Source organism: Triticum aestivum, chromosome 2B (genome assembly GCF_018294505.1).
Source record: "Triticum aestivum cultivar Chinese Spring chromosome 2B, IWGSC CS RefSeq v2.1, whole genome shotgun sequence".
Lineage (NCBI taxonomy): Eukaryota > Viridiplantae > Streptophyta > Magnoliopsida > Poales > Poaceae > Triticum > Triticum aestivum.
Window position 1 is genome coordinate 162,212,764 of NC_057798.1, and position 13,024 is coordinate 162,225,787.

The window sequence follows — 13,024 nt, forward strand, 5'->3', positions numbered from 1 at the left end:
GTCTCTTTACTCGTTACGTAATGCATCATTCCATAACTAACTCATTAGCTACATTGCTTGCAAGGCTTATAGTGATTTGCATTACCGAGAGGGCCCAGAGATACCTCTCCGACAATCGGAGTGACAAAACCTAATCTCGAAATACGCCAACTCAACATGTACCTTTGGAGACAACTGTAGAGCTCCTTTATAATCCCCCAGTTACGTTGTGACGTTTGGTAGCACACAAAGTGTTCCTCCGGTAAACGGGAGTTGCATAATCTCATAGTTATAGGAACTTTGTACTAGTGACATTAAGTTTGTCTATGTATTCACACATGTATCATGTTTCCGGTTAATACAATTATAGCATGAGTAATAAACATTTATCATGATATGAGGAAATAAATAATAACTTTATTATTGCCTCTAGGGCATATTTCCTTCACCCTCCCCCTCTAGTCCGAATTGGGCAAGGAAGGGGGCAGCGCCCCCCTTTTTCCTTCCCCCTCTCTCCTCCTTCCTTCCCTCCTTCTCCTACTCTTGGAATGGGTGCAGTCCTACTCCCAGTGGGAGTAGGACTCCCCATGGGGCGCGCCTAGGAGGCCGGATGTCGGTGTCAAACCAGCGGATCTCGGGTAGGGGGTCCCGGACTGTGCGTTTAAGGCTAATGGTAACAGGAGGCCGGGGACACGATGTTTACCCAGGTTCGGGCCCTCTCTATGGAGGTAATACCCTACTTCCTACTTGATTGATCTTGATGATATGAGTATTACAAGAGTTGATCTACCACGAGATCGTAGAGGCTAAACCCTAGAAACTAGCCTATGATTCTGATGGTTGTCGTCCTATGGACTAAACCCTCCGGTTTATATAGACACCGGAGGGGGCTAAGGTTACACAGAGTCGGTTACAGAGAAGGGGATCTGCATATCCGAACTGCCAAGCTTGCCTTCCACGCAAAGGAGAGTCCCACCCAGACACGGGACGTTGTCTTCAATCGTGTATCTTCATAGTCCAACAGTCCGGCATAAGCATATAGTCCGGCTGTCCGAGGACCCCCTACTCTAGGACTCCCTCAGTAGCCCCTGAACCAGGCTTCAATGACGATGAGTCCGGCGCACAGATTGTGTTCGGCATTGCAAGGCGGGTTCCTTCTCCGAATCCTCCAGAGTACCTGTGGTGACGAGTAGTGTCCGGCTTCCCATTTAATGTTGCACTCATCGGCTTCTGTGCCTCAATAATATCAGTATCCACGTGTCGAGCGAATGCGAGAAGCCGGGGCATTTTTACACTTGCCACCCTGACCATGTAAATAAATCGTCTATTAAAGAGACAGGGATCCTCAGATCCAAAACACACCATCTTCCCCAAGCGAGGATCCATCAGAGCGTGCCCGAAAAAAACATCCCGTCATGGCCGGTCACTGCAGCTCCTCCTCTCGCCCCCGTAGCACTAAGCCAGGTGATTGGGAGAAGTGTACCGTATCCCACGGCCAATTGGTGAAGTTGCAGACCCAGGGGTTTCTTCCACCTGCCTATCTTGTCCCCGTTCGAGCCGGATTAGCCACTTTTGACGGCGGGGAGCAAGCGGAGAGTTTTCCCAACCCATCCCAGGGGGAGCGGGTGTGCCTTGTCCCTTACTTGCTGAGGGGCATCGGATTTCCAATTCATCCGTTCCTCCGCGGGCTCCTGGAGTATTATGGCCTCCAGCTGCACAATTTTACCCCTGCCTCCATCCTGCACATCACAGGTTATGTCGCCCTTTGCGAGCTATTTCTGGGTTGCGAAGCTCATTACGAGCTATGGAAGAGGTTGTTATGCCTCGTCCCTCGCAATCAAGAGGGATCAGTATTCCAAGTGGGCGGAGCCGAAATATGGTGCATCGCTGGGACCAGATACCTGTCCGGCACTCCGAAGAAGACATCCGAAGATTGGCCTTCCGGGTGGTTTTACAATAGAGGACGTCTCCCTTCCTGACCCTATCCAAATGGGTCTTCCTGAGTTCACAAATTCCCCATTGAAGAAATGCCGTAGCTGGCGTCCTCAGAGCCCCAAGGAGGAAGATAGCAGAGAGGTCCTTCAATTGATGGGCAGGATAAAAATGCTTGCCAAATCTGGATTGACAATAATCGAGGTTATGTCAATATGCATAATGCGGGGGTTGCAGCCACTCCAGTATCAGGGGCATCCCATGTGGCACTTCAATGGAGAAGACGATGCCACCCGCTGCGGGCGGAAAGGTCCGGACTCCGCCACCGCTCTGGCAAAAATAATGTCCGATTTATACAAAGGAGAAGAAGAGGAGTTCATCTGCATTAAGCCACGGGATGGATTTTCCATTTACAACCCCCTAGCTGGGTGAGCTGCTAACTTTTACTCAACTCTGTTCATTCCCGCAGTCTTTCATCACAAATATTTACCTCGCTAGTCCATAATAGGAAATACGGAGAGCTATGAGGGAGGTCCACAGCCCGCCTCCATAGCCAGAGGACCACAATCAGGCCCTCGACCCCGGACTCAAAGAGGATCCGGACATTTTTGTGGAGCTCGGCGACAGGGTGTTTTACCAAGCGGGCTGTGATGGCACCTTGGTGGCCATCATTGCCGACTATCCCGGCCTCCTCCCTGCATCTCAGGTAAGTAAAACAGGAGACCTATCTTCCGAAAAGGATTCGCTCTTCCCACCTTACCCACCGCACATGTATTATGCTATATAGGGAAGGCCATCGGCGCGCCATGCCGAACCCGCGGCGACCCACCAAAAAGGGGTGCCCAGACCGGGTAGGCTTCCAAAAAGGAAAGCCAGCAGAGACACGGCCGAGCCACCGGCGAAGAGGTATGGTTTAAAACAAGCAGTTCGTGATTGTTATCTTAAAATATAACAACATCCACTGTGTCCTGGCAGAAAGAATATTCACCAGACTGTATCCAGGGATCCTGCCCGTCACGCCTCTACCAGCCAGACTCCATAACCGGCCTCGAGGGTGGAGGCTAACGTGGGGACAACACCGGATGGTCCTCCTACATAGGATGCGGATAGAATATTGATACGTCTCCAACGTATCTATAATTTATGAAGCATTCATGCTATTTTATTATCTGTTTTGGATGATTACGGGCTTTATTATACACTCATATATTATTTTTGGGACTAACCTATTAACCGGAGGCCCAACCCATATTGCTGTTTTATTGTCTGTTTCAGTATTTTAAAGAAAAGGAATATCAAACGGAGTCCAAATGGAATGAAACCTTTGGCAGCGTGATTTTTGGAAAGATTACGATCCAGGAGACTTGGAGTTGAAGTAAAGGAAGCATCAAGGAAGCCACGAGACAGGGGGCGCGCCCTACCCTCTTGTGGGGCCCTCGAGGCTCCCCCGACCGACTTCTTTCGCCCATATAAGCCTACGTACCCTAAAAACATCGAGACAGAAGATAGATCGTGAGTTCCGCCGCCGCAAGCCTCTGTAGCCACCAAAAACCTCTCGGGAGCCCGTTCCGGCACCCTGCCGGAGGGGGAATCCATCATCGGTGGCCATCTTCATCATCCCGGCGCTATCCATGACGAGGAGGGAGTAGTTCACCCTCGGGGCTGAGGGTATGTACCAATAGCTATGTGTTTGATCTCTCTCTCTCGTGTTCTCTCTATGGCACGATCTTGATGTATCGCGAGCTTTGCTATTAGTTGGATCTTATGATGTTTCTCCCCCTCTACTCTCTTGTGATGAATTGAGTTTTCCTCTTGAAGTTATTTTATCGGATTGAGTCTTTAATGATTTGAGAACACTTGATGTATGTCCTGTCGTGCTTATCTGTGGTGACAATGGGATATCACGTGCCACTTGATGTATGTTTTGGTGATCAACTTGCGGGTTCCGCCCATGAACCTATGCATAGGGATTGGCACACGTTTTCGTCTTGACTCTCCGGTAGAAACTTTGGGGCACTCTTTGAAGTACTTTGTGTTGGTTGGATAGATGAATCTGAGATTGTGTGATGCATATCATATAATCATGCCCACGGATACTTGAGGTGACAATGGAGTATCTAGGTGACATTAGGGTTTTGGTTGATTTGTTTCTTAAGGTGTTATTCTAGTACGAACTCTTGAATAGATTGATCCGAAAGAATAACTTTGAGGTGGTTTCGTACCCTACCAGAATCTCTTCGTTTGTTCTCCGCTATTAGTGGCTTTGGAATGACTCTTTATTGCATGTTGAGGGATTGTTATATGATCTATCTATGTTATTATTATTGAGAGAACTTGCACTAGTGAAAATATGAACCCTATGCCTTGTTTCCTATCATTGCAATACCGTTTACGCTCACTTTTATCCTTAGTTATCTTGCTGTTTTTATAATTTCAGATTACAAATACCTTTATCTACCATCCATATTGCACTTGTATCACCATCTCTTTGTCGAACTAATGCACCTATACAATTTACCATTGTATTGGGTGTGTTGGGGACACAAGAGACTCTTTGTTATTTGGTTGCAGGGTTGTTTGAGAGAGACCATCTTCATCCTACGCCTCCCACAGATTGATAAACCTTAGGTCATCCACTTGAGGGAAATTTGCTATTGTCCTACAAACCTGTGCACTTGCAGGCCCAACAACGTCTACAAGAAGAAGGTTGCATAGTAGACATCAAATATCTGCTACAAACTCCGAGGTGGAGAGCGCTATGAATCATCGGCGTCGGCGGGCCGCACTCCGCGACCCTAATTTTTTCGAAGAGGCTTTCAATGCCTTCAACTCGGGAGACGCGTACATCCGAGCTGCTCAAGATGGGCTTGCTAGAGCCACAGACCAGTATTTAAAAGATATACGGGTAAGCAAAATCTGATAATTATGTATATCAGTAGCCCCTGAGACTTGAAACAGTTGGTACAACTGATTTAAGGATCATTGTATGAATAGGTTCTTACAGAGAAGAATACCCATTTGTCTCAAGAGCTGGAGGAGTGTAAAGCCCAGCTAAGGGCCGCAACTGCCGAAATGGAGGAATCCAAGAAGGCCTTATCTGGTAATATTTTTCTTGATCAATAAAAAACGTAATTACGTGTACCATTTGGTATTCGGCGTGTTTGCAGATCTAACAATAGATTCCGCAGGCAATCCCTGAGTGAATCCGGAGAGCCTACAAGAGGATGAACAACGAGCTCAACGACAACTAGAGGCTGGCGAGCGTGTACTTACACGGCTCAGGCGAGAGAAAAATGATCTCCAGGATGCCAATACCCGGCTGGGCGTGGAATTGAAAGATGTTCGGGCCCAGCTTGCTGACTCTGTGAAGGAGAATAGGAGGCTTCAACGCGGCATTTTTAGTATGTGCTCAAACAAACCTTTATATAGTTCGGCGAAGAAACGGGCTAACAGAGTTATGTCTGTAGGTATACTGACTGGTCGTCCCGAAGAGGAGATGCCCGGATCCGCAGGCGATCTTCTGCAAGAGCTTTCGCGACTGCACAAACAAGTTCGGCAGGTGATGCAGGGTATTGCCAAGGCCTTGTGGCCATCCGCCTCCCTGCCAGGAAGCATGGGGGAGCTTGTACGGCTGCTCAAGGAAGCATGGCGGTGCTTCCAATTATGGAAGATATCTGCCTGCCGACAAGGTGCGAGAGAAGCTCGGGCCATGGTAAAAACACGGTACACCAAGCTTGATCCGAATCACATGGCCCTGGTCGGACCTGTAGGGTCAGATGGGAAAGATATTCCCGTTAGTCTGGTATATGACCAGGTAGGATTAGCCGCAAAGTATTCCCAATAGGATTGTAGGCTAGACAACCTGTTGGATGGCATAGAAGAAGAAGTATGTGGGTCTAAGTGACTGTGTACTTCAATTGACATATTTTGTCCCTAGCCGGATTGTAAATCATTTGTCATGACGGACCTTTTCGCTTCAGCCTCCGGACTGTCGCCGAATACCCGCTTAGTTATGTAAACCGGGGTACGCGTGGAAACCAGGCGTAGGGGTCATAATTGCTTGAACAGACAAGTACTCAACTAGCTATGTTATATTACATGGATAGTAAGAAACATATTCCAGGGAGAATGGTTCCGTTAAGGGTTCCTTTCCCTGGGTACGCATGCACTAATGTGCATGTTCGAACTGCGAGCAGAGACACAGTATATGCAACATCTAGGGGTTTGTATTGTAATAGGTAAGAATCATCTTTAGTTCACTGACCGAATATTCCCTTAAGAACGCTAGCTTTTGGCTTCACCTAGTCTGAGGTACACGTCCAGAGTACCCGGCAGTAACAATCGCAGAGGTGCTCCCCTTATGCCCTAGCCGAACTAACGGGAACGTAGGGCATAAACACAGGAGCCAGGCAACCTAGCTTGGCCAAAACTTAAGTCATATCGATGCATATAATGGTGAAGAAAAGGTACATATGGAAAAGCGACACATATGCAGTGGGCATGATGCCCGGAAGGTAATTATATTAAGCTTCTATATAAGAAGCCTCCAGGTATAGTGAGCGCGCATACTTGAGGATTTAGCGCGTCAAGAGTGTGTAGTCGAGTCACACTTAAAGCCTTAGGGCCATAAAAAGAAAGAGAGAGCAAAAGGCGGAGGGAAGGGGACGAACATAAAGTTTGGCGCTAGGCGTAGAATCTTCGGAGTCTGGCCGCGTTCCATGGGTTCGGCTCGAGTCGATTATCTGATGCATCACGCAGGCGGTATGCTCCTCCGGTGAGAACTTTATCAATGATGAAGGGACCCTCCCACTTGGGCTTGAGCTTGTCCTTTTTCTTCTCCGGTAGGCGTAGAATGAGTTCGCCAACGTTATAAGTTTTGGCCCGTACTTCTCTGCTTTGATACCTGCGAGCCAGTTGCTGATAGAATGCAGAACGGGCTTTTGCAACATCGCGCTCCTCCTCCAGGGCATCTAAACTGTCCTGCCGATCAAGCTCGGCTTCTCTCTCTTCGTACATGCGCACTCGAGGTGAGTCATGAATAATATCACAGGGCAATACCGCCTCTGCGTCGTACACCATGAAGAATGGTGTGTATCCGGTAGTGCGATTTGGCGTGGTCCGCAGCCTCCATAGTACGGAGTCGAGCTCCTCGACCCAGTGCGTGTCTGATTCCTTCAGGGATCGCACTAGTCTGGGTTTGATGCCGCTCATAATAAGACCATTTGCTTGTTTGACTTGACCATTTGTTTGGGGGTGATAGACGGAGGCGTAATCGAGCTTAATGCCCATGTTGTCGCACCAAGTTTTCACCTCGTAGGGCTGTGAAGTTGGAGCCATTATCGGTGATGATGCTGTGGGGGACACCGTAACGGTGCATGACCCCTGATATGAAGTCTATCACTGGTTCGGATTCGGCCATTTTAACTGGTTTGGCCTCTATCCATTTGGTGAATTTATCCACCATGACCAACAGGTATTTTTTCTTATGGCTTCCTTCTTTAAGGGGTCTGACCATATCGAGCCCCCAGACCGCAAAGGGCCAAGTTATGGGGATTGTTTGGAGAGCAGTGGGCGGCATATGGCTTTGGTTGGCGAAGAGCTGGCAACCGACATAGTGTTGGATGAGGTCCTTTGCGTCTCCTCGGGCTGTCGGCCAGTAGAAACCTGTACGAAAGGCCTTGCTTACAAGGGCCCGAGCTGCGGCGTGGTGGCCGCCGAGTCCAACATTTATTTCGGCCAAGAGCTGCCGCCCTTCTTCTTTGGAGATACATCTTTGAAGTACTCCGGTAGCGCTTTTCTTATAAAGCTCTCCCTCGTGGACCTTGTAGGCTTTAGAGCGCCGCATAATGCAACATGCCTCATTTTGGTCCTCGGGGAGTTCTTGCCTATTTAGGTAGGCTAAGAAGGATTCGGTCCATGGGGCGATGACAACCATGATTAGATGGGCCGAAGGTGTTATTTCGATGGCGGAGCCTCTGATTATGTCAATGTGTTCGGGGTCTAGGGTTGTGGTCGGATCCGGACTAGTATTGCTGGTCTCCCCTTGCCACACCACGGATGGCTTGAATAGCCTTTCCAAGAAGATGTTGGGTGGGGCGGGGTCGCACTTAGCACCGATGAGGGCAAGGATGTCCGCCGCTTGATTGTTTTCTCGAACCACATGATGAAATTCAAGCCCCTCGAACCGAGCTGACATTTTGAGGACGGCATTACGGTAAGCCGCCATTTTTGGGTCCTTGGCATCGAAGTCTCCATTTATTTGAGATATTTCAAGGTTCGAATCCCCACGCACTTCTAGGCATTGGATGCCCATGGAGACTGCCATCCAAAGACCGTGCAACAGAGCCTCGTATTCGGCTGCATTGTTGGAGTCTGAGTATAGTATTTGGAGTATGTATTGGACTGTATCTCCGGTGGGGATGTCAGGACGACGCCTGCTCCCAGACCAGCTAGCATCTTAGAGCCATCAAAGTGCATGATCCAATTGGAGTATGCGCCGTACTCTTTAGGGAGTTCGGCCTCTGTCCATTCGGCGACGAAGTCAGTCAGTACTTGCGATTTAATGGCTTGCCGTGGTTTGTATATAATGTCGAACGGGAGGAGCTCGATGGCCCACTTAGCAATCCGTCCCGTGGCATCACGGTTATTTATTATATCATTGAGTGGTACTTCAGAGGCCACCGTGATTGAACACTCTTGAAAGTAGTGTCGTAGTTTTCGGGATGCCATGAAGACCGCGTATGCTATCTTTTGATAATGTGGGTACCGTGACTTGCATGGTGTGAGGACCTTGGATACGTGGTATACTGGCTTTTGAAGCGGGACTTATGACCGCCCTCCTCTCGTTCGACGACGAGCACTACGCTTACAACTTGGTGTGTTGCAGCTATATATAACAGCATGGGTTCACCAATGTTCAGTGCGGCCAGGATTGGGTTGCTGGCCAATAGGGCCTTTATCTCTTCCAGTCCGACCGTAGCCACATCCGTCCACTCGAAGTGTTAGGTGAGTCGAAGAAGGCGATAAAGAGGTAATGCCTTTTCTACCAATCGGGAGATAAAGCGGCTTAAGGCAGCTACGCATCCAGTTAATTTCTGGATTTGCTTGAGGTCTGTTGGGATAGCCAACTGTGACAAAGCTCGGATTTTAGCCGGGTTTGCTTCAATTCCTCTGTTGGAAACGATGAAGCCCAGGAGCTTTCCGGCGGGAATGCCGAAAACACATTTTTCTGGATTGAGCTTGATGTCATATGTTCGGAGGTTGTCGAACGTGAGCCTCAGGTCATCTATTAAAGATTCGACGTGTCTGGTCTTAATGACCACATCGTCCACGTATGCCTCAACTATTTTGCCGATTTGTTTTTCCAGGCATGTTTGAATCATGCGTTGGTAGGTTGCACCGGTGTTTTTGAGCCCGAAAGGCATGGTGTTGAAACAGAAAGGGTCGTATGGGATGATGAATGCCGTTGCGGCTTGATCGGACTCCGCCATCTTGATTTGATGGTATCCAGAGTATGCGTTGAGGAAGCACAATGAGTCGTGTCCTGCGGTAGCGTCCATGTTTTGATCGATGCGGGGGAGGGGAAAGGGATCCTTGGGGCAAGCCTTATTGAGGTCCTTGAAATCGACACATAGGCGCCAGGATTTATCCTTTTTTGGTACCATCACCAGGTTTGCTAGCCAGTCCGGTTGTTTATTTCTCTGATGAATCCGGCTTCAAGTAACTTGGCTAGCTCCTCTCCCATAGCCTGTCGTTTAGGCCCTGAAAAGCATTGTAGTGTCTGCTTGACCGGCTTGTATCCCTTCAATATGTTGAGGCTAGGCTCGGCCAGCCTACGTGGGATTCCTGGCATATCTGAAGGGTGCCAGGCGAAGATGTTCTAATTCTCGCGTAAGAATGCCCGCAGTGCGGCGTCGATTGTGGGGTTCAGCTGTGCCCCGATGGCTGTTGTTTTTGTAGAGTCCGTTGGGTAGACTTGGAATTTGATGATTTCGTCCGCAGGTTTGAAAAAGGTGGAGTTGGATCGCTTATCGAGTATCACGTCGTCCCTATCCACTGTGGAGCGTAATGCAGTTAATTCTTTGACCGCGAGGACTTCAGATAATGCCTCAAGGGCCAGGGCAGCGGTTTTATTTTCGGCTCGAAGTGCTATGTCCGAATCACTTGCTAGAGTGATGATTCCGTTGGGCCCGGGCATCTTAAGCTTCATGTACCCATAATGGGGTATAGCTTGGAAGCTCGCGAATGCATCCTGCCCTAAAAGGGCGTGGTATCCACTACTGAACGGGGCCACTTGGAATGTTATCTCTTTGGACCTGTAATTTTCCGGCATGCCGAATACCACATCGAGTGTGATTTTTCCTGCACATCGTGCCTCCTGACTAGGGATAATCCCTCGGAAGGTCGTGCTGCTTTGCTCAATGCGGCTCTTGTCTATTTCCATTTTGTTGAGAGTTTCCTCGTAGATGGGGTTTAATCCGCTGCCGCCGTCCATGAGCACTTTAGTAAGCTGGAAGCCGTCCACAATTGTACTAAGGACCAAAGCGGCTAGTGCTCGGACTGTTCGGAATTGAGGTTTGTCACTGGCATTGAAGGTTATAGCCGTGTCATTCCAGGGATTTATTGCTGCAACATGGCAGACTTCAGCAAGGTTGTGGAGTGCTCTCTTGCGCCTGTTATTCGAGGCGAAAGTCTCGAAGACTATCAACACTGTATTGTTGTTTTCTGCGGGATGATGCTCTGCGGTATTGTTAATGAGGAGATCCTTGCCGCTCTTGGGCACCTGCCGAAGTATCCAACATGCTCTAAGGTTGTGTGTTGGTACGGTATCCGGTGTGGTGTGAATTTTGCATGGCCCATTGAGCCATCCCTCCAATATGGTTCCATGCCCTGTAGTGGGCTTTGGTTTCTTTGTGATTGGATCGGGTGACTTGCGAGAGTGCACCCTTTTGGTTCGGACGAGGGGTTTAGTGAGAGCCGGAGGATCCCAGAATTTTGCCTGGGTTTTCCAGGCGCTTTCCATCGCACAGTACTTCTGTACTATGGCTGCCAAGTCAGCGAAGTGTGATATGTCACGGCGACTTATGGCATTAAGGATTCCTTGTCTGTGCAATTTTTGCAAAAGAATGAGATTGCATCTTCCTTGCGACAATCCTTGACCTTGCTCATTGCAAGGAGGAATCTGGCCCAAAAGTGATGTACTATCTCTTGGGATTGTTGTCTAATGTGGGAAAGATCGCTTGTATCTGGGTGGGTGGGTGGATTTACGTCCGAACCCTGACCCGATCCGAGACCCAGGGGCAGAGGAACTTCTGAACTTGGCAGTTCGGGTTCAGGGATGTTGTCCAATTTTTCTGGCCCGCAGTCCGATTCTAAGTTCAGAGTTTGGGTCATGTCCTCCCGCGAACGGGTATCCGGCTCGAAGAGCTCGGGAATGCGGACATAGTTCGTCCTCAAAATAGAGAAAGAATCGCTGCATTGCTCCTCCACCACCGCTATTTGATGGGTAACCAGCGGAGATTTAATCTCTCTTTGATCAGGTTTAAGCCCAATACAATCATAGTCCATAGCGACTCCCAGGGCGACGATGCGACCCAAGAGCTCGTTCAAGGATGAGAGTTCCATCAGATCCATCCGTTCGGCATATTCCGAGCTGACGTGGAGGCTGCTTTCGATGACCCGAGAAGTCATCGTCGGCACGGCGGCCGAACGGGTGGTCATGATGAAGCCGCCCAGTTGGAGGGTTTGGCCTAAAGCCAGGGCTCCCCCAGAGGCGATGTTGTTCTTCATAACAAGGCGAGCCATCAAACCTTTTTTCGACGTCACAGTAGAACTCTCAATGAAAGCACCAACGTCGGTGTCAAAACCGGCGGATCTCGGGTAGGGGTCCCGAACTGTGCGTCTAAGGCTAATGGTAACAGGAGGCGGGGGACACGATGTTTACCCAGGTCCGAGCCCTCTCTATGGAGGTAATACCCTACTTCCTGCTTGATTGATCTTGATGATATGAGTATTACAAGAGTTGATCTACCATGAGATCGTAGAGGCTAAACCCTAGAAGCTAGCCTATGATTCTGATTGTTGTCGTCCTACGGACTAAACCCTCCGGTTTATATAGACACCGGAGGGGGCTAGGGTTACACAAAGCCAGTTTCAGAGAAGCAGATCTACATATCTGAACTGCCAAGCTTGCCTTCCACGCAAAGAAGAGTCCCACCCGGACACGGGACGAAGTTTTCAATCTTGTATCTTCATAGTCCAACAGTCTGGCATAAGCATATAGTCCGGCTGTCCGAGGACCCCCTAATCCAGGACTCCATCACCGGCCTCCTCCCCCTCCTCCACTCCTTTATATACGGGGGTGGGGGGCACCCCATAGACACACAAGTTGATCATTTATCTTTTAGCCGTGTGCGGTGCCCCCCTCCACCATAATCCACCTCGGTCATATCGTAGCGGTGCTCAGGCGAAGCCCTGCATCGGTAACATCATCATCACTATCACCACGCCATCGTGCTGATGAAACTCTCCCTCGAAGCTCTACTGTATCATGAGTTCGTGGGACGTCACCGAGCTAAACGTGTGTAGGTCGCGGAGGTGTCGTACGTTCGGTACTAGGATCGGTCGATCGTGAAGACGTACGACTACATCAACCGCGTTGTCATAACACTTTCGCTTACGGTCTACGAGGGTACATGGACGACATTCTCCCCTCTCGTTGCTATGCATCAACATGACCTTGCATGTGCGTAGGAAAATTTTGAAATTACTACGTTCCCCAACATAGCCAACATCTCCAAGGTAGAACTTGCCGTCGGGGATGTTGATCCCATTAGGTCGACTCATGCTGTCAGTGAGAATGTTAGCATCATGCGCTGACCCCTCCCAGCCAGCCAACACATATGTGAACTTCAGACCAAAGTCAATAGCAGCAAGCACATTATGGCTTGTGTAGTGCTTCCTCCCCCTGTATGCTGCAGACTGTGACCTAGGAACTCTGGCAGTGACATGAGTACCATCTATTGCCCCAATGCAATCCTGAAAATGGCATCACAAGCCTGTGTTAGTGCTCCACTTGAACAATACAAGCATATCAAGCCATGAATATCCTAAA